At 40.0% G+C, this 22,985-nt stretch overlaps 1 protein-coding gene and 1 non-coding gene across 4 annotated transcripts in view; both read right to left on the bottom strand.

Annotated features, from left to right (window-relative positions):
- Nucleotides 1–22,985, bottom strand: part of ESRRG (estrogen related receptor gamma) — a 550,758-nt gene that overhangs the window by 406,611 nt on the left and 121,162 nt on the right. For 2 of the 3 annotated variants that reach the window (XM_054690589.1, XM_054690590.1), the window contains exon 2: nt 10,549–10,640. The gene's annotated coding sequence lies outside the window, so the exon portion shown is untranslated. Of the gene's footprint in view, nt 1–10,548; nt 10,641–22,985 lie in introns of those variants that run through there. The other variant, XM_054690591.1, reaches the window with a different exon arrangement.
- On the bottom strand, nt 6,348–6,509 carry LOC119235013 (U1 spliceosomal RNA). The gene has a single exon (XR_005122769.1). It is a non-coding gene; the product is annotated as a U1 spliceosomal RNA (small nuclear RNA).

Genomic DNA, 22,985 nt, shown 5'->3' with positions numbered 1-22,985 from the left:
ACCTGCAAGTAATAACACACTACAAGGGAGGCTGGCCAGAGCCGGCCCCTCTCCACCAGCAAGGGCAGGGGTTAAGTGGAAACAAAGTAAAGCAGGCTTTCTTGGCCTGAGGGGGCCTCTGCAGAATGACCAGTGAGAACCTCCCCAAGGATGCAATGCAAGGAGCTGAGGAGCAGCAGTCAGAGATCAGAGGCAACTTGAAATGGGCCAACGAGACAGACTTCTGAAGTAGAAAGAAAAAATAATACTCGCAGAAAGGTAACATAATCTCAGGGCCACCGATATCCTGGAAAATGGCTTGCTCTGCCTTTAGGCTGAGAGGCTGAGCTTGATGGGGGTGGCAGGGGTTGGGCACCCTCTCATCAGGCTGCTCTCACACACATGGCACTCACCCACACCCAGGCAGGGCCACAGCCACCCTGGCAGGGTACAGTGACATGAGGCCACCAGCTACTCTCGGTGGGCTAGTATACAACAGGATACGACGAAACCTGGCTATTTCTACCAGTGGACTTTAACTGAAGAGGACCTAGAGTAGACAATTCAAAGGGCATGAAAGGTTTAGAAAACTGTAACTAAGAAGCTGTCAAGGGAAAAGAATTTAACTCAGATTCCGCTCCTCACCTCAGAAAGAATTCAGGCATGGGAAGGATTTTGATGGAGTGGGTATTAATTAGTTTTTGCTACTCACACATCAGTAAGAAGAGGGCTCCAACCGGCCTATGAAAAGAAGACAGTTTTGAGCATGAGGGATGGGGTGCCTGGCAGTGGCTGTGAACCCCCTGTCCTCAGATTGTCACGAGCTCAACAACAGATGTGCAATGATCTTGTAGTGCTGAGTTCCTCTTACATGAAGGTTGTGGTCTGGCTTTATATTGTTTGACTCTTCCTTTGTGATGTCTTTCCCCTGTGCCTGTGGCATGCTGGTTTCCCTGTGGCCAGTCACCCCTTTAGCCTCCATTTCTCTCTTAGCCTATCCCCCCAGGTCTTCTCTCACATTATGTCTCAATCTTTGTGTGTCCCTTCTCATTTATTCTACTGCTCATGTTGATAGCAAAGGGAGGGGAAAAATGAAATTTTTCTCAAACCAACTTCTTAATATTCACCATCATGTGAAATTCATGGCACCAGCTACTGTCTTCATGTCAAGGCCACCACATCCAAAGAAAACTCTTCCTCTCCATGTTTCTGGACATTTCTGTCGACTTTGCCATGCATAGTGATGATTCCTTAGACAGCTCTTCCCTACCCTGTTTTAATTCATCAGCTAAGGAACAGCCACTGACCAGGCCCCAGATTACTAGGTTACAGAATAAATTGTGTATCTCGGGATTTAAATCACTGTTCTCCTGTGGAGACAACCCAATTACCCATTGATGAATGGATTGAAAAAGAAAATGCCACATCTACATACAATAGAATATTATTCAGCCTTAAAAAGGAGCAGAGTTCTGATTCAGGCTACAAGGTGAAATTTAAATGCATATGCTGGGTGCAGCGGTTGAGTGCTGGGCTAGTGGTGCAGCGGTTGAGTGCTGGGCTGCGAAGCTGCCCGCAGTCATTGCAGTGCCAGTTCGATGCCTGGCCACCGGCTAGGGTCCCACATGGCGCGCAGACCTCTCCTGCCGCCTGCTGCTCCCCTCAGCAGTGTACTTCATCACTCTGCCTGCTCTGCTCCCTGCTCTGGCTCTGGTGAATTCTCTCACCCTCCCACACTTCTGACTGTGCCCAGTGCTTATATAAATAAAAAAATAAATGTTAAAAAAATCATTAAAAAAAGATTTAAAAAATATTTAAAAAAATTAAAAAAATAAATTCATATGCTGAGTGAAAAGACAGACTCAAAGGGGCAGTTATGATTTCACTTACCTGAGGTACCTAATATCTATAGTTACATACGTTATCCATATATTCACACCAGCTGTTAGATGAATAGGGCCAGAAAGCAGAATGATGGATCTGGAGGCTTGGAGAGAGGTTGGAAGTTATTGTTTAATAGGCATGGGGTTTCAGTTAGCGATGATGGGTGGAGGTAGTGAAGGTTGTACAACAGTGCACAAGTATTTAACACCACTGAAATATACACTTAGAAATGGTTAAAATACTAAGGGAAAAAACTCCACTGCCTCACAAATCTGTGTATGAATGTTCAACTCATACTTGAATTAAGCCTGACTAGACCTAGAAGAAGCAAGCCAGGCTCTATCAACAATTTGTGGTGAAATTGGTCAATGAGATGTATGTTTCTTCCTTCATTCACACAAGAGATACTTTTTGAGACAACTATTCTGTGATTGGTATAGTACCCTAAGAGTATGCTGAACAGACATGACATTCTAGAAGAGAAAAGGCAGCTGGGAAGTAACTATATCCCACAAAACTTAAGAAACCAGACAAAAGCTGTTGGAAGCAGCAACGAAGACCTTACCTAGTGTGAAGACAAAAGAGTAAGGGTGGGGGTGCTCTGAGGAAATTTTTTTTTTTAAAGATTTATTTATTTATTTATTTATACAAGCACTGGGTACAGTCAGAAGCGCGGAAGGGTGAGAGAATTCACCAGAGCCAGAGCGGGGAGCAGAACAGGCAGAAGGACCGAAGCACACTGCTGAGGGGAGCAGCGGGCGGCAAGAGAGGTCTGTGCGCCATGTGGGACCCTCCTCCGGTGGCCGGGGAGCAGCCGGGGATCGAACCGGCGCTGCAGAGGCTGTGGGCAGCTTCGCAACCCAGCGCTCAACCGCTGCGCCACCGGGGAGGCCCTGAGGAAATGTTTTAAGCTGAAACCTAGAATTTGAATAGCATTTAGGCTTTACACAAAGAGTATATGGAAGAACATTAGAGCAGAGAGAACTGAAAGTACAAATGAGAAAGTTTGTAAGATGGAGGGGGTGGAGAAAAGAAGGGATAGATTGGCTTTAGCACACGGGTACTGAAGATGGCAGTCGGGGAGGATACTGGGGGTGGCAGGAGCGGGGGGTGTTGGAGATGACATGAAGCATTTAGACTTTTCCCCTAAGTACCAAATGAGAGCATTGAACCAGATCTCTCGGGCCCCATACGTTCCAAAGATGCTAAATCTGTGATTCCTTTCTGAGCACAGTCTTGTCTGAGAAAGTCTTGCCAACAAGTATCCTCACAGAAACTGTCTGATTCTCCAGAACACTCCTCCACAGCTCTTCCCACCCCCTCCTATCACCCTGACCTCACCCCAATCAGTAGGCACCAAGTGGTTTCACTGGCCATCTTTCCTGTGTCCAGAGGCTCTGCTGTCCTCACTTCACAGACACACTGCCAAGTTCATTATGTAATCTTCCTTTCTGACTCACAGGCCCTCAGAAGAGCCTTCCTCTGACTCACTTCTCCATTTCATAAGCATCCTGCGTTCTCTCCTGCATCTTTAATATCTCCTCACACCTCTTTCTTTCTGCTTCAGATACTCAGACCTCTTCTGCTCCCATATTGCTCTTTGGGTTACCCAATGCAAAGAAAGCTGGGAAACTGGCTCATTATCAACACATTCTGCCTAACTACGACTTGGCTATCCACTGTGAATACGAGGTCACCCACTAATTCATCCCCTGTGCATTCACAGGCTCTTGTCCTTCTGAGGTTTATTTAGAATTGCTCTATCCTCAACCTTCTCACCCTCTATTTTCAGGAATCCACTTTACATTCTAACTATTCTGTGAGCAGGTTCATCCCTCTCCTGCCCTCACCTTTACTATCCATGGATCTGTTTCTACAGATGGGCTTAGTCCTGCAGCCTTTTTTAGCGAGGATGGGACTTCACTATGTCAAAAGTATGAGAATTGCCAGGAAGTATATATAAGGTGTGGTTTTTTGCTCTTCCAAAAATTTCAATCTAGTCAGGAACATGCAGGGATATATCACTGTAATACTTTGTTGTCTTATGCAGTAGCAACACACACTTCAAATCCAGGTTTCTTCCAGCTGAAGAGGAAGAAGGGGAGGTTTAAGTTAAGAGCTTCAAGGACAGGGGGAATTACAGGAGATCTGAAAAATATTATGGGGGAGGGGGTCCCCAATAGAAGGAACCACAGTGTGAAGGACATTGACGGAACGTGCAGGTTCCCATAGCAGCCATGCTTTTTCACACAAAGAGCAGAATACCACCACAGCATGAGAGAAGGTGAAGTACATGAGGGGATGATGCTATGGAGAGGTTAACTGCTGAGACAGTCAGGGAAGACCTCACTCTAGATAATGGGATATTATTCTGGTGTGGCTCCTAGTGAAGCTTGCACACTAAGAGGCTGAAAACCAAATTCAGTGAGGAAGCACCTATCACCCTCTGGTGCCCAAGTCACCAGAAGAAGGCACATGGGTACTAAAGATGGCAGGCACATTCCTCCTCATCTTCAAACAAGAATCCGTGGCCCCCTTTATGTCATCCCCAAAACTCTGGGGAGGAGATGCTGCTTATTCTTAATGGCTCATTATGTAGCTTCTTAACCCCACTGTACTTCTTTTTCTTTTTATTTAGCTTAAAATTCTTTTTTTTTTTTGGCCTTAAAAATAATACTTATTTTTTGTGGAAATTTTGGAAATTAGTTCTGTCCTTCTACTAAAATGCTTTCCTTTGACACACCCTGAGAAACCAAGAAGGCTGTGCTCTCCCTGTTCTAAAAAATAGTGACTTGCCAAAGCTTTCAAGTTCCCTTGTCTTGCCATCTCCCTCAGTTGGAAAACACTCCCTACTATGCTAATCAAAATAACTATAAAATAACACTGTCTAATAATAAATTGACCAAAAAGTAGATCGTTTGCTATAACCACAGGTAACTATGGTACAATGTTAATGGAAGTGTTAATTTAAAAGATTTTTTGCCAATCCACTGACAACATATTATAAGATGGAAAATGTAGATATGTTTGGTTCAGCAACCCTGTTCTAGATATATCCTGCATATACAAGAACACAAGAATAAAACTATTGGAAATAGCAAAAAACAATTATAAGGGCGAAATGTGTGTCAATAAGAGAATACTGGAATATATTATATGTTCAGCTAAGGGAGTGTAAGTATATGCTCACCTAATTTAACAAGGAAAGACCTGTGTGTGCGTGTTGCATGGTTGCATAATTTTGTTCAAAAGGTAACTAGTTTGATAGACATCCCTATAAACACTGGGATATGTAGACAAAGCTATTAATAAACCGCAGAGTGACTTCTGGGTGTGCCTCTGGGAAAGGAAGCTTTTGTTTCATAAATGAATTTTCTGTGCCCTCCCATCCCACTCCCCTGCTCACACTAGAATTCCTCATGGCAGAGACTCAGGTACCATTGATTAAAGAGAAATCCTGTTCAGGCATTGCAGACTCTTAGAGATCTGCCAGTCTCCTTCATTTGAAAACCTAGCATGCCCTCACAACACTGTTCAATGGTTATATCTGTTTCTGGCCTAGTTATTAACAACGCCCCCTATTGAACAACACAATTACATTCAAATCATTAATTAAATGGTCACTATCATGAAATCTTATTGAAGTCCTTGCCTTGTGAGTTAGCAGCTCCTTCACCAAACTCTCCCTCCTGACTTTCAAGGAGCTGAACTTAATTAAGGCTTCTCAATCTCTAATCCATGGGTTCCATTCCTTGCTTTCCTTTCTAAAGTTTAGTTTTTCCTTATAGCTTCTTTCTGTGCTTGATCCCTGTGGCAGTCAGCCTTCCCTGCAGTGATACAAAGCAGTGGTCTCAAGCTAGGGTTTGCTCGCCTGCTACTGATTTGCCATGGGAGTCTCACCACTTAGACTCCCCACACCTTGAATCCTCATTAACTCCAGCTGAGGTCCTCGTCTTCCTTCTCAATGATGCTACCATTAGACAAGTTTTGCAGAGAAGCCCCATGGGCAGGGTTATTACTGTCTGTCATTGCCATCACTGGGCTGCAGTGTGGAGAGAACCCCATGTGAAACAGCAGTTTGCAAAAACAGCTCCTCAAAGTGGTCAAAGCACTGGACATCTCTGTACCTCAACCCCCCCCCAATCTTTAAAATGGAATAACAGCAACTACTTTACAGAGCTGAATCTAGGTTAAGAGTTTTATTATATTTAAAGCACTTAAAAAGTGAAGGGAATATAGAATATGTGACAGACATATGAGCTATTATTCTTATTTTCCAAATTTTCTGTAGCAAACATATATTGCAATAATGATTTAAAAAGTATTTAAAATGATCTCAATTACTTCTAAATCAACTGTAAGCCATTTGTCTAACCTTCTATGGAGTTGAGCTTCTCACGTGCTCACATCTCCACTTACACTTCCCCGTTCCTTAGCACAAACCCCCCTCCCCACCACTGGTGGTCTGGCACTTTTTTTTTTTTTTTGAGAGCGCAAATGCAATCCCCCACTACCACAAATTATGCAGTCGAATTTCCCACATTTGAGCAAATCGCAGGGGTCAGCACATCAGGAGTGCAATGGATAAGCCTCGCCCTGGGAAAACCACCTTCGTGATCATGGTGTCTCCCCTGCTAGAAGAGTATGGACTGGCACTTTTAAGAACTGCTCATATGAACAAACGCCCTATTGTTAGCACCCCCCAATTTCTGTGGTATAAATACTCCTACCCTGGCCGATTTCGAGCTCCATCCTGACATCATGAGCATGGAGCTGAAAAGGGCTATACCCAAGCACAGCAGACACAAGCAAACAGGTCACAGCATTAGGTGGGGAAAGTGTTAAAGAAGTGATGTGTTGAGTACACATTCAATTTAATCTTTTAATGATATGTCATAAAATCTGGCTCACAAAATTCCCAGAACTTTAACAACTGGCTCTCTTTGTATGAGGAGACTCTGGCAGGCTTTACTCTTACTCCTCGATTGCCTTCTCCGGCTTTGCCTTTTTCTTGGACTGAACCCTTACTTCCTTCCTCTAACCTCAGGTATTCCCATCACTCAATGCGGGATGACAGCATTGACCAAGGGTGTAAACATTTTTGAGGAATACTCTCCACTTAATGCCTTACAACACACATTTTGTTAACCTTTTCATTGGTTATTTTGCATATCAGTTTTTATCCAACTCCAAATCAGATCATATTTATTTTATACATGATTATCAACTAAGGAAAAGGAGGGGCGTTGTATATTTAAAAATCATTTGAACCCCTGGAAGCCTCTGCAAACTTCACCTCTCCAGCCAATTCCAGCTGACACGAATTGTTCAGGTCCAATGTCTACCTCCTTTTGGTTAGAGAACTGCTGTTTATAAATGGTAGACCCTACATCAGGGATGTAGTCCACACTCAATAATTCCTTGTAAGTTAAAGAGATCCAAGATTTGAATTAAAACAACTAAAACACTATTAACTGAGTGATTAATTTGAAAATGTGGATTCCTTATCAAGGTAGATTTTTGGTTTCTTATAGTTTTGCTGAAGAAATATCAGTAAAGTCTTTGTAACTGTACTGAAGTATACACAAGAAAAAACAGCTGAACATGTCAGGGTATTATTTCTTACAAAGAAAATGAACTTAGTATCTTCTACCAGAGCTCTATTGTACAAGTATGTTACCACTAAGAGGATAAAGCAGTCGGTGCCTTTGTTAATGTGAAATGACTAGAAATTTTTGCTGTCACATTTTGGAGATTTTGTGGACATGTGAACACACAGAGACACACACATGCACATGGCCTGCTCACACACATACTGCAAAACATACTGAGACTGCAACTATGATAGCTATGAACTAACTTCATAAGAAATGATTGTATTTAGGGATCAATTTGTCTCACTCTTATTTATTTTGCAATAACATCATAATGAACTTGTCTCTCAGAGACCTCTACAACAACAAAGTAAGGTTTCCATGCTCCCATGGAAATTTTAGCTTTTGTTAAATTCACACTCAAATATAAGCACTAGTAGTCAAGGATAAAAATCTACATTTCAGAACCAGAATTGCCACATCACATCCTCTCTGAAATCAGAAGAGACATCATTTGTCCAAATACGTTTGGATTCCCTGGGTACCTACCCAGTGGCAGAGGAGTCCTGAAAGGCATCCTCGGAGACCCTGTAGCAGCCACCCTCCAGATAAGACACACTGCAAACTCAAGGATGTATAATTGGTTTCCAAATATTCATTGGTATTATATTTGCCCCAAGAAAGAAAGATTATTTTTCAGGCAGTCTGGTTCATAAAGAACTCAAAATTTGGTAGCACTGAGGCAGCAGTGAATTTGCTGCTAGTTCCATTCCTAAATAAGTAGCACTGACAAAGACATTAAAGATGGGAACAGTAAAAATTGTCAGGAAGGGCAGACAAAAAGATTGCCATGATACTGTCTGTTTGCAAAAAAAAAAAAAAAATAAAAAAAAAGGTATTAAAATATCAATGATACAAAAATAGACTGGAACAATTTGTTTTTTAAAGGGAGGTGGACACTGCTCCCAGACATTCTAAGCTGGTGGCTCAAAGGTTTCATTGATTAGTGGATAAGTTTGCTGGTGAATGATTAGTCGATTAGTCAGAAAGGTTTGAATTAGTTACCAGAGCTCGGCCTCCCATGAATAAAATGCGGGGAGTATTCTCTCTCCCACCCTCTGTGACAGATGATATCTGTTTTCTCCTGTGAGTTTGAATTTAAGAGCCACTGAAGCTCAGCAACAGTATATTCTGGCTCAAATGAGCTGAAAATTGCATTCAATTTGAATTTCAAAAATGGAGGGGAAGAAGGAAAAAAAAAAAAACACCTCAGCACCCATCAACTCTCCACACTTCCCAGCTACTTCCTGCAGCTCGGTTCATTCGGCCAGGCTGGGACCTGAAGTCAGGATGTTCGGCCTGGGGAAAGAGCATCGCTGGATTCCTGCCCAGTCTGAGTTTAAAAATAAACTTTTGATAGTCAGGATCAAAGCAACCTCACTTTTACGCACATGCATAATGCAGAATGCGACCCACCAAAGAAATAGATTTATCTTTTCCAAACTCAAATCGGCCTCTTTTTTTCTTGTGTACTTTGGAGGTGATAAAGAAGAAGGTGTTTTCCCTGGGAAACTCAAGAAAAGCAAATTCTTTTCTAAATTAAAATGAATTTTTATTCACTTCACTTAAGACCCTCATTAGTTGTGTCTGGTTCCTCTTCTTCACCTGCCTCACATTACGAAGCAGCTATGTTCTTGAAAAGTTGAGTGGACATTGATTTTCCAAATCAAATCATATTTTAAATGCTGTAAGAGAGTTGGTTATTTAAAGGAAGCTTGTGATAAATTATTTTTTAAAGCCAAGCTATTTTTAGAGTTCAAATAATTGCCCCTCATGTGAAGGCAGAATAAGCATGGATTTGAAGCACATTTCCATTTTCTTAAAGCAGGGCACGCCCGCAGCTCACAAGCAGCACAGATTTAAGTATCAGCAATAATTAAAACTAAACCGATGTTACACAAAACAACAGACGATATCCCAGCATCATGTAACTGAATGATTTTTGGCCAGAACTCCATTTTATGATCGTTTGAGCTGAAGGAGCGGAGAGAGCGACAAACTCATTTCAATCCACTTTCACACATGGAAACATATTCTCCCATTGCCTAAATTATTCTCAATTTGCAAATTAAGCAACTTGGGTGCCATGAAAAAGGTAATTCAACTTCTGAAGTGCCATTTTCCACATGGAGGCAGGGGGCTGCTGAACAATATTCCAAAAATCTTACTCCAGAGGTTCTGGTACCAAGCTGGGTGGACAGGCATCCTGGGCAAGGAGTGTGCCCAGGTTTCCTGCAACCTGCTCTGTGCCTAGCACCGCACACCCCACAGGGGTAACAGATGAATCACTGTGCTTTGGCAGAGCTAACCATTTAGGGCAGTGGTGTGCCCCTACCCTGAATTATGAATCAGATGGAGAGTCTGCCATCCAAATGTGACAGTGATTACAATTGGACAACTGGGTTCATGGCCCCACCTGAAGGGTATTTCAGATCAACTGGGTGATTTGAAAGTAGGTATTGCCTGATTTTCCTTCAAAAGCCAAGCAAAGGAGACTAAACATCTAGACATCTCACTAAAGAACAAGGCATTCCATTGGAACTCGGAGTCTGCTAAGAACTTCTCATAAGTTCACAGAAGCTAGAATTAGGAAGGAAGACTTACTTTCTGACCACAGGATGAGACAGAAAGAACAATACCACCGTACTGGTGCATCAATGAGACAGGAATTGAGAATTGACTCTGACAATCAGGGCTGCAGGGTCAGTACTGTGAATCAGTAGTAACAAGGGCAGCACCTTTCAAAAGGGACCAGATGGTCAACAACCAGGAAAATCCAATTCCTCTGAACATCCTCTGAACATCCCCCCAATAGAACACTTCAAAAGCATGAAAAGTGATACTTTTGCAATTTAAAAATAAGAGAAAATCAAGGGAGCTGCTCCATGTGCATTGCCCATAAAATACTTGCCCGAAACCAGAAAGTATGAGGATGCAGGAGGCCACTTACCCTCCTGTACGTCACCAGGCTTCTGTGACAGAGGTTTGATGTGAACGTCAATATCTCCTAATCTCGCAGGAAACAGCTTACCTTTCAAACTGCAACGATGTGAGTGTAGGATTTTTTCCTTACATCTTCATGATTTAATATTGTTTCATTGATGAACCAGTAAATTGTCAGCTCTATTCATTTTTGTGACATGAGCAAGGATCCAACCCAAAAAAGGAAAAAAAAAAAAGAAAAAGCGAGGTCAATTTCATTGGCCACTGCATTTAATAAAATCTCCCAGGCAATAGAGTTAAGCACACATTAATAGCTATGACTTAGTACACACTGCCATTAGCAAGTCTTTGATTTTCATTTTAAATACACACACACACACGTGTGTGTGTGCTTGCACGTGCATGCACACACACACACACACACTCAGAGCCATATCAACACTCTAACTAGCTAAGATATAGTCCTCATTTCTTCTTTTAAGTTTTCTTCCTTCTCAGCTTATCAGATTTATTAATCTTTTGTTCCTCTCTTACAGTGAGTGCTCTGGTTAAAGTTTCAAAGCATTTCCCATTAAACCCATTTATAACTTTCAGGGAAAAAAATTCCTCACTAATTAACATTAGCCGCAAACAATACAAATATCTCCAAATATGAAGGGCTTATTTCTGATTTCTCAGAAACTCAAAAAAAGATAGAAGGAAGCAGGTAGAGAAGCCCAGGTTTTCTTGTACTTCAGTTTTAAATAATCCCATGGTGGGTTTTTACCAAACATCCCCTGAAAAATGCTTATTTAGGTAGAACATCTATCAGAGCAAGCTATTAGGGTGAACCTCACGAAATTGTTGATATTCAGCCAAACTTGACCTACAAAAATTGCAATTTCATATGATTTAACTTAATAATCTTCAGCTCTTTTCCTTCATCTAAAAGAAATCTGTTCAGAGCAACAAAGATCACCATATATCCAGAGCAATTCTGTACTGGACTTGCAGCCCTGGGAAGGGAGACAGAAGAAGGAAAGGTTGAAAGGCCAAGGAACACGGGACAGGCTCCCCACCATCTGCTTGGTGCACACTGGGTGCAGTTTCCTAAGTAGAAGATGTGGGGAAACTCATTAATCAGGTGGTACCAAGTAATTTTTCGTCACAGCCCTTGAGGCAGAAAAGTGGTAACTAGATTTTGGTGAGTGAACACTTCAAAGGGACGTCTGGATGGTGATTACAAGATCCTCAGAGTAACTCTAAATTGAATTCACTATAGACTTCCTTCGAACCCACATCTTGTCCCTTTTCTTTAAAGAATGAAGTTAAAACTAAAATGTTTGACAATTCAACAAGATTGAGGGTTCCTCTCCAATGCCCCCTTGAGATCTCAAGACTACAAAAAGTCACTGGAATCATACTTAGACCATCTGCTTTAAAGCTGAATAGAAACCATTTAAGTGAAGGGTGAAAAAACAAAGGGATAATTTCAAAATAAATTCTTGCATGGTGCATTAAAAGTCTACTAAATGCAGAGACCAAGGAGACTTCCCGTGTAGACTGGGATTTGACTGGGTCTAGAATCAAGAAAGGAAGAGGCTTTGCAAATGAAAATGGGAGGATGTTTCCAGTGTACTCATGAGTGAGAAAAAAGGCAAGATAACTTGAAATAAGAACACAAGCTTGCTCATTTCCTAGGTCTGTTAAAAAGTTGTAATTTGTATCACAAAATGTCAAGTATTAATATATTAAGTACTAAGAATATTAATAAGTATTGAGATACATCAAGCGAAAACCCACTCAAATCACACTACAGAGTGAGAAACCTAAGAGGAATGAATTTAGGTTGCTGTTTTTGTCTTTTTTTTTTTTTTAAGAAACCTATGAATTCAAAAAGTACAAAAAAAAGGAGTGGAAGAAACAAAAATTTCAACAGGTTACTATCCATGTAATATTGCCCATGGTCATGACTGAGGTGGGTGTGAATTCAAGTATACATGTAAAACACATCACTTCTTAAAGCAAATCTCTGAAATCAATGGTCACTCAGAACAGCATTCAGATTGTGATGATGATCTTTTGGAAGATTGCTCCTTATGATTCTACACCTACAACTAGTTTCTAAGCAGAGGCAGTCAACTCAGGGGCAACTTACTTGTGATCTCCCATTCCTGCGGGGACAACAGGGCCAGAATGCTGTAGGATTCTGCTCCTAGAGTCTTGGGGAAGAAGAATTACTTAGTCCATATAACTCCCTTCTGGTCATACACAAGACCTTTAGAAGGTGTTGGGAAAGGAGATGGATGACTAGAGTATCTATAATTCCTTACAGCAGAATTTCAAATGTCCTAAGCCCCAAGATACATGAGCTGGGTGTTATCTGGGGTTCTTTGAGGCAGGATTGGAGAATGAGCTAGAAATAGCTTTTCAAAAAAAAAAAATGCACAATTTCTTCTTGCAGTAATGTGGACTTATAGCACTGCATAATTTAGCTTTTTGATGCTAGATTATGGGCACAAAAAATCTAGCTTTTTGATGCTCATCCTCTTAATCCAGTTTTTGCCTATTTTTGCCACCCACGTCTCTTGCTTCCTCATTACGCTCTGATCCCTGCAGGGTTTGTGGGTGAAAGGGGTTAGTTAAGGTTGGAAGACATGTAGAATGGATTTCTGTTATCTCAATGATTGTGTTTTGCTACAAAATGCTGTAAATATTTCTCCAGATTAATTCTGTTCTAAATGGCTGACACTTAAATTTAATCTTAAATGTAAATGTAATATCTTCAAGGTTAATGTTTACTTAATATTGCACACCATTTACAGAAGAACAGAATGTAAGCTTGTCATAAACCTTTAGAAACTGAGATACATTATAATTGAAACTTTTGGTTGGTAATCTAAAAACTCACTTTTTTCTTCACCTTTTCAATCTGTAAAGATCCTCATTCACAAACAATCAGATTTCACATGTAGACTAAGAGACTACTGTTTTATAAACAACCAATTGCCTAAGTAATTAGTTGCTGAAATTGGACATATGAACTGACACCAAAGAAACTGATCACAGGATTAAAAACTAACAGATCTATTTCCAGGTATTTTGCTTTGCACAACACCAGGGTGCATCCTTCATGTAGATTATAATATAAATTGTATGGTCATACCCTGCAGGGTTGGAAAGCAAGCATCTGAATCTCCCTCCTTATTCCAGAGAATATTTTTATAGCAAATGCAGAGAACAAAGTAACCAGTGTCCTTTACCCATGAAACATTGACTTCAATGCAGTAGGTTTGTATCACCTCCATCCCCAACAGCAGGAGCATCTGTGGGTTTGCAGTCACCTCCTTAGAAAATGAGGAATGAATGCTGTACCTTCCGAGGGAGAGAGCTGTTCTTTAGGTCCCAAATTGGTACTAAGAATGGATATTACAATAGAAAGAGAAGCCACTTAGCACATAATGTTCCTGAAACACAGTAGCACTCCAGTGGAACACAGCTATCCTTGGGGAAAAGCACTTCTTGAGTTCTAAAACCTCAGGAGTACATCTTGCTGGAAAGAGCTACCAATAGTCCACTTACCTACAGACAGATGCAAAAGCCCATGCATCACATACTCTCAAAGAGCAAATAAGTAGCAGATAGTTTTAAAAGGGAAACACATATAGTTCCTTTGATTCTTCTGAATATAGCTTTAGTATATAGTCAGACTGTAAAAAAAAAAAAAAACAGACAAAAGAATTTCCTCAGCTTTTTAGATTCCCTGCCATATGTTCTTCATGTGAGTTGAAAAAGGTTTGATTATTTGAAGATATTTTTCAGAGTTTCAATAAGGTAATGAGAAAAGATGATCCCGGGCAAGCATGGAACATACAAAGCAACTCTGGTTACTGGGAAGATGACTTCAGTCTTCCCCTTTCCTCACTTCCACCAAGCCTGCTCTAATAAGGGAGAAAATGAAACAACAGAATCAACTCAGTGTTTTAAAAAGCTCTCTGAAATGAAGAACAGATCAGAGATTGTGATTCAGTTTTACAGTTTTGAGAGGGGACCATAATCTGTCAATTTAGGTACAGTTTTTTCAGTAATGAAGACAATGTAAAGCTTTTTCCCAGATAAACAGACGTCAAATTTAGAATTCCAGATTTAGATCTCCCAATGCTTGCCTCTCTCTAGTCTCCCAAATTCAATAATATTGGCTAGCTCCTGATGCAATAGCTGAAGGAGAAAGCTTTTCTATAAATGAGGACAGAATATTTTAAAAAATAAGTGAAATCTTCCTTAAATCAGCCAAGATTCTTCATCTGAATATGTTGTCAATCAGTTTCCTTCCACTTGAGCCATGGGGATATAAAACATTAGAAAGGAAAGGGAAGAGGATAAGTAACAGGAAAACTACTTAAGCAAAAACAAAACAAGTAAAGAGTAAAAGAAAGAATAATAATGGAAAGAAAGAGAAGTCTAAACCACAGGTGAGCAGAGTCCATTGGTTCAAACTTGGACCCCACCAACACACTCAAATGCAAAGGGGGTGCAACTTCTCCTTGGCTCATTAAGTCAGGTTCCTGTGGACAGCCTACCAATCGCCATCGTCTGAAAGCAGCAATGTCTTCTCTAAGTCGTATACAATTGCTAATGGATGTCAGCAGAGGTAAGCTAGAGAACCTTCTCTCTCTGGAGGGAAGACAGATCAGCTCATCGTATCTGAACCTACTGGGAAAGCTGAAGGGGGCGAGGCCACAGCTGGCACAGTTGCCAGTGTGATTTGACCCTCAGAGATGGCTCACTCGAAAGCCTAATATGTTACAGTCCCTACACACTACCTCTAGTGGTGATGAGAACATAACATTTCTCAAGGTTAATTAAGAGCTCTTCATTACATCAGTCGGCTTGTAATTAACAGCTCCCTCTGTCTTTAATAAAACATATAGAATGATAGGAAATAAATAAGGGATACCAAGTGGTAGGCACATGCTAAATTCAAATGATACCCTCCTTCACTGCCCAGAAGGAGTCAAACAAGCCAAGGGGGAGGGAAATGCAGGTTTTGTTAAACAAAAATGATCCAAGAATGCGAGAGAAGGGGCTGGGGAGAGGAAGGAGGCATTTGCTCAATCAGTACCTATTTTCAGAATTTCCTTCAAGCTGGCTTGGACTGAGAGCCATCAATTATTTAAAAGATGTAACATGAAGCTTCCTTTGTTGAGGCAAATCTGCAAGCAGACTCCAGGAGAAAATAAAAAATGAATTAGGGTCCGCTTGAAGAAAACAAGGATTTCACTATGGGGAGACTGCCTCTGTTATAGAAATAGTTCAATTTTGTCTCTTAAACCCCACAAACCTTTTTTTTCCCCTCCCCTTACCTATTTATTATTTTCTACAGTAGATCACACAAAAGGAGGAATGAATCATCTCCTAAACTTCTCCTTTCTTTTCAGATTCAGCTTGATGTATTGTCTTCATTTAAATTACAAATACACTAATCTGAAACACTGTTTACCAAGTAGCATTTTAAATGAAAGATACAAGAAATTGCATCACTCAGATTTTAAAAATGACTTGAGACTCTGGACCTCATAAAAAATAGTCGACAGTGTGCTCTTGGCTGCTATATATTCATTCCAGCAAATGAAATTCAATTAGTGAGCTTTGTACTTAGGACATTATGATTTGGATGGTCTGATAAAAACTGGTGTGCCAGCCCCAGTTCTGATTTTTGGCAGCCCACCATTAAAAAAAATTCAATAGGATAGGCTGGCAGGAGGAAAGTTAGTTTTAGAGGAGCTTACTTTTCACCATTTTTTAAAAATATGGACAGGAAGCCTCATTACTTACTAAGCAAATGGATTAATTTATTGGAGAAACTTCAATACCTGAGTTGGTCATGATCAGTTTTCATAAAATCCAAAATAGCAATTGGCTCAAAATAAACCAGTAACAGACTAGAATCAATAAATCATAGAGTTAAATCATTCTTAGGTTTTGATCTGCCTTAGCTGTGTCCCCAACAAGAAGACTAGAATCCTTGTGAGGTCTCTGCAGCCCTCCCAAGGAAACAGAGCAATAAGCACATAACAGGAGACCTCAAGTGTTTACAGTGAAGACATGAACCACAGTGTCAGCTCAAGAGGTTCTACATCTTTAATGCCTGGAAACAAATCACATGATTATCAAAAACCATGAGGCTGAAGCCCTAGAAAGTCAATGTCTTGATCCGCCATCTGGACTGTTTCGCACTTCGATTCAACAGACCTCATCTGCATGGATTAAGTGGAATGGTAAGAGCAAATCGAAGAGATCATGACATGACCTGATTCCTTGGACAGTAAGAGCAAACACAGAAGACTCAAAATTTCAAAAGGATACACAGCTACTGGTTCATTAAAGACAATCTCAATTAATTAGCCAACTGAGATCTGAATGTGTATCTGAACTTCAGAGTTGTCTTCTTAAATCACAAAGTGGCTCATATCACTTCTTTGCTTCTCTTGCAGGGAATGATAGTACCAACCAGCTCATTTCATGGACTGAACCAAGCAATCATCCTTGGCACCTCTTTTTCCTCCTCACCATTGTCCATCCCATCTCCAAATCTTTCCCCCTTTTGGAAAGCAATTAAAGGAACAATCATCTGGACCTTCAGAAGAGGTATCTGAGTTGTTTGCTGTCCCTCTCCCCCTCCTGGAAATTTGTTCTAGAAGCTTTACATTTTGCCTGAGAGTGTGACCCAGGGTTCAGTACAGATGGGCAGCTTGGCTGTTATTTTTCTGACTTGAAAATGATGCTCTATGCCTTTCTTCCTACAAATGGGCAACTTTTGAAGTATTTTTCTCAGAATTTGAGAGTAACTGCAGTGCTGCTGTGCCCTTGTTCCAGCTTGTTAGAGCATTTTCTCAAATCTTCCTGAAATCACTGCATGTTGGTAGCTTGAAATCAGCTATCATGGGACCATTTACACCCAAGAAATCAGCAATCATTACAAACCAGTTTTTATTTTGTTTTGTTTTTACTTTTGGAGAAAAACAGTTTACACATAATCACTGAAAAAGACTATCATGTTTATCATTTCCTTTTTAGCAAATTAAAATTACTGCAAATGTTCTGATAGCAATACACATCCTCTTTCCCTTCACTTCATGGTGGAGAGAGCCATGGATCCCCAGCTCATCTCCTGTCAGTCAGCACACCCCTAGGCCATACTCGGTCTCCTTACAGTTAGGAATGGTGATGTGATGGAATCTTCCTCTGCAGAAGTGATGGAAACTTTTTCATACTTGGCCTAGAAGACCCCGCTGTTTCCCTTTGCATTGACTTTTACAGATGATATGGATGACACTGGATTCCATCCACTGAAGTCAGAGAGCAGAGGGCAGAAGAAGCTCAACTTTCAAACTATCCCTTAAAAGAGACGCATAACAACCAGAAATATCCATTATGGATTTTATGTGAGAGAAAAAGTTAATTTTTATTATTCAACTATTAATATTTAGAGATTGGCTTGTTCACCCTCACTGGAACTAACTTTTCTCCTTTTCTCTCAACTACTGTCTTTCTTCCCTTCAGCTGATATGATAAATCTAAGGATGATAAATTTTGGCATGGTCAAGGCTGAGAAGACAAACCCTATTAGGAAAGCTGATATGATATTAATTTTTCACTAAGAGTTTTTTATTTCACTGGAAACTTTTAGTTCTAGTGTGCTCATTTCAACATTCATCAGTGGGGAGGCTGTATTATTTCCATGGGCTTGCAGTCCAGTGGCATGTTACCTTTTTCCTTTAGTGATGTCCCCTCAATGAAATGTTCCAATTTAGAATCATTTCCATATTAGTAATACACGAAGAATCCAAACCATATGCCCTATGACTTGTCATGGAAATTAACTATAAAGACAGTATTGATATTTTACAATTAAAATGAGAGCTCTTAACATATTTAATTTCCCTCTGACCTGACTTTCTTCAGTCATTATGGACAAAAAGTATGAATTCATTATTTGCAAATAGCCTAGATTGTTTAATATATTCTAGAAGGAACTGAGATACCACCTTCTGTGTACATGCACACACATATATTCAAGCAAGCATGTTTCTCTATCAAGGGCAAAAATAAAAATGAAGGCAAAGATAAGAAAGCATTTTTAGTTGTTAGCCATGGATACCTTGTATAGGGGAATAATAAATGTATTTTTAGTTCATCTGTTTGCATCTTAAGATTTTCTCTTACTATAAGACTTAGATGAAGAATGAAAGGAAGAAGAAGGGAGACAAGAAAAGCCTTCTCATCTCTTCATATTATTTACTATATGAAGTTATCACATGTTTTCCTCCCCATAAACTTGTATAAGGAGTCTATTTGGGAGTGTTTGGGTTGTTGTCTTTTTTAAAATTTTAACAATCATAGCTCTGAAGCTTAATCACTTGTATGTGTTACAAGACCAGATGGTTCAAGTGGGTGTTTGTTTACAAGCTCTTTGCATAAGGTTTTTAGCTGTTTTTTAAACCAAAGCTGAATATTTCAGCCAACAAAGGAGGCAAGGAGGAATTAATGAAAAACCACTGGATGTCCTAGATCCCTGGGCTGCTAGCCTTCTCTCTGCCATCATTCTGTGCACTTTCCTGAGGGGGTATGTAGGGTCCACGAACAAGAACATATGTTTAATGTGCTTGAGTTCTGTTGTTAGTACTTCAACCAGAAAAGAACAGCATACCCTGCCTTCCCAAAACCCTCACCATCCTAAACTCTGGAATTTAATATAGTTCTGTTTCTGCTGGCTTCTTGCACTGAGTTCCCATGACCAGCCACATCCATCTCCAGCTCCCTTCTTTGTATGTGGATGAAAGGAGAGGACAAAAAAATTCTCTTAGTGACTCACTCATTCTTTGTTTCCTGTGCATTAACCACATAGCCTCTATCTACAAACATACAAAGACCGTATGTTCATCTATTGCAGAAAAAGTCAGGATCTCCCTGGTGGCCTAGGGGTTAAGTCTCAGCACTATCACCACCAAGACCTGAATTGGATCCCTAGCCAGGGACTAATCCACACATGGCACAGCAGACCTCTCCCATTTCACCTGCTGCTCCCCTCAGCAATGTATTTCAGTAAATCTGCCATTTCTGCTCCCCACTCTGCCTCTGGTGAATCCTCTCATCCTGCCCCCACACCTCTGGCTTACACCCCAGTTCTTCTATGCAAAAGTTAAAAAAACACATATATTGCAGAATAAGTAAAATAATGTAATAGGTTCATTATGGGAAAAGGAAAGTTATCATCAAGATTTCAATTTTTATGGCTTTAGAAAAAGATGCATCTGTTTCGTATTTTCTGAATGAAAAAAAAAAATCACTCTTGGCTGAACTGCCTCCTCTGGTACTTAGCTTCTTTCTACCACAAGAATATAGTCAATGCTTGCTTACCTTTATTTATTTTTTTTTTGTGGGACCCTCTCCGGCGGCCAGGGAACAAACCGGCGCTGCAGAGGCTGCGGGCAGCCTCGCAGTCCAACGCCCAACCACTGCACCACCAGGGGAGACCCTGCTTATCTTCATTTTTAATAAGAAAGATAACCTTCAGCCTAGTTAGCAGACCTACGGTTGATATCTTACACCATAAGGTGTCCATCTTTTGTGGGTTATTCAAACTGGTATCTTTCTTGTTGCCACCTAATCAGTTCCAAGAAATAAGATATGAGGTGGAAAAATTGAAACTCTGGAATTTAATATAGTTCCTGTTTCTACTGGCTTCTTGCACTGAGTTCCTATGACCAGCCACATCCATCTCCAGCTCCCTTCTTTGTCCCTATCTTACCATTTACTAAGGGTAAGTGGGCTTACCCTGATCATATTTTAGAATAAACTATCTAGAAGTTACAAATTAACAATGTTTTTGATCCTTCTCATTCATGCATTGGATTCCTCTCTTTTATTAGTCTTTGGATGACCTCAGCAAAATGTGGTATTATTTGACTGTGTCTTAAGGACAAGGAATGTGCTGTTTATTGTCAATTCTCTAGAGAGCAACACAATTTATGGTACATAGCAGGTGTTTTGTAAGTGTTGAACGAGTGAAGGAATGAATTACTACATGTTATTGTTCTCTTCCAGTACTAGTGAACTCAAAATTTTGATTAGTCATTACAAAATAAAGCAGAAACACCTAAATAAATGAGCGGATTCATGATTTATGTGGCTGTTTTGCCTCCTGAAAGCAACTTTGCTTTTTCATTGTTTATTGCCTTTTAATAAAGGAGAGTATGCCAAATGAAATTCAAATAGATGTGAAATACGTCTTGATTTTCAACAAAAAGAAATCAGATTCTGAATCCAGACTTACTCGTGGTGACAGTGTCCACCATACAGTAGTTGCTACAGATTGAATGCTCTTGATCCCCCCGAATGTGTATGTTGCATCCTAACACCCATGTGACGGCATTTGAAGATGGGATTTTGGGGGGTAATTAGCTTAAGAGGGTCGACTCCTCATGATGGGGTGATGGGGTTGGATCCCATACAAAGGAGGCCAACAGAGACGGTGCCTCTTCGGTAACGTCAGGCTATGCAAAAAAAAACCAATCATTTATGAACCAGGAAGCCTCAGCAGACACAGCATCTGCTGGTGCCATGATCTTAGACTTCAACATTGCAAAAAACAAATTTGTGTTCTTTAGAAGTTACTCAGTTTATGGTATTTGTTATGGGAGGACAAATGGACTAAGATAGTAGTCAATCCCCAACTAAAACTTGTTTAAATAAAGGAACAAATAACAACCATCTTCCTGTCAAGGTAAAGCATCACCACCCAGTGCACAAGGGCAAATCCAAATGCCCAGACGTGTTTTCTGACTTGCTGACTACCCTTTTATTACTGTGGACAAAGGTTATTCTTACTTACAACATCAAATCCGTGCTCACATGAAAAAAGAATGTTTAAAATCAAGACATGGCTTCTTCTAGTTATATTCCTCTATTAATCACTGGGAAGATCTTGAGAGGCCACTGCACACACAGAGCTCCTTCTGCACAGACCACAGAAAAGTAAAAACACCAGCAGTAGCTGTGAAATATCACTGGTGGTCACTACGGATGTTTTATATACTGCCAGCAACAGCATGGTCATTCAGCATCAAGCACAGTGACACAGTTATTCGGGCATCTAGATGATGCAGCAAGTGCCAATACTGATGTTACTACTTATAACCCAATAAACTACTCTTTGAATAGTATTAGTAATGGCAAGCTTAGGCAGCACTCCTAGTATTAATGCCCAAGTACAGATATACTGCTGTAAGTGTAGTTTACAGCACGGAACATAAACACAAATCCAGTGATCCTAATAAATCACTTTCTTGACTGCTTAAAAACGTACTGCCAAAATAGGCTTTATGTATCACACAATGGAGCAGAAGGCAGCGATATATATTTAAATTTTCCATTTTTAAGCTGTCACTCAAAAACTTTTCATACTTTTTTTAGCTTATTGATCTTCCCGGCTTGTGATAAGACTTCACTGCTTGCTTGGGCTGTTTTTAGCTCCTGCTTCTTATTAAAAGAGCTAAATCAGGAATCTTAAAATGCTACTAATTTAGCATTTTTCAATAGAAATGAAGCTAAAAACAGCACCAAAATAGTGTAAATCTCATGTTTTATTGCCCTAGAATCCCAGATTTAATTACCATGTGGCACAGCATGATAGGTGTAGAGAGCCATGGATCACTATATATATATATATATATATATATATATATATATATATATATATATATATATATACCTGAAAATAAAAGCTTGTCTTAAATACACTACAGTAATTATTAAAGTTTTTTCAATCCTTTCTATTAGCTATTTTTGCATAGGGATATTATATATATATATTCTTATATGCACGTATATTCCTGTATGTGTGTGAATGTATACATATTATATGTAAATGCTCCTGTACAATACAGACTTACACATGGTATATTCATGCATATACATGTATGCATGCATATATACATATTTATATTCTTATATACATGCACACATATACACATATTGGTTGTGCATTTTTATTTTTCCTTTTTCTTTCATTTACAAAAAAAATCCACCCATAAAGTTTTGACTATTCCTTACCTTGCAATATACATTCTGCCTCAAAATGACCAAAGTATCACCAGTAGAATAGCTGGGGTGATTGGTTAATTAGCTGAGCAACCAACTTGCGTAAACCCTCACACACAGACACGCACGCACACACACACACACACACACACTTCACACACACTTTGGACTTTGAGTGGCAAATTATATATCACAGTCAGAAAACTTTCAAACACTGACTTGGACTCAGAACCTCATTCCATCCAACCTGTGTCTGCTCATTAGACTGTCTATGAGCTCTTCTGCAAAGTGTGATTTGATTCTCTCAGCACTGGCCCAAATATCAAGGCTCAGTGTTGCAGGGACAGTGGCCCTCATAGCTAACTGCCCATATTCTTCTATAAAGCACGCAAGTAAGAGGAAGCCACAGCCTCCCAATTCTAAGATTCATAGTAAATATTCCCA

The sequence above is a fragment of the Talpa occidentalis genome, unplaced genomic scaffold (assembly GCF_014898055.3).
Source record: "Talpa occidentalis isolate TD23 unplaced genomic scaffold, MPIMG_talOcc4v2.1 talOcc4.8, whole genome shotgun sequence".
NCBI classification, from domain to species: Eukaryota; Metazoa; Chordata; class Mammalia; order Eulipotyphla; family Talpidae; genus Talpa; species Talpa occidentalis.
Note: the sequence above shows the minus strand (reverse complement) of the source record. Positions and strands in the feature narration are given on the sequence as shown.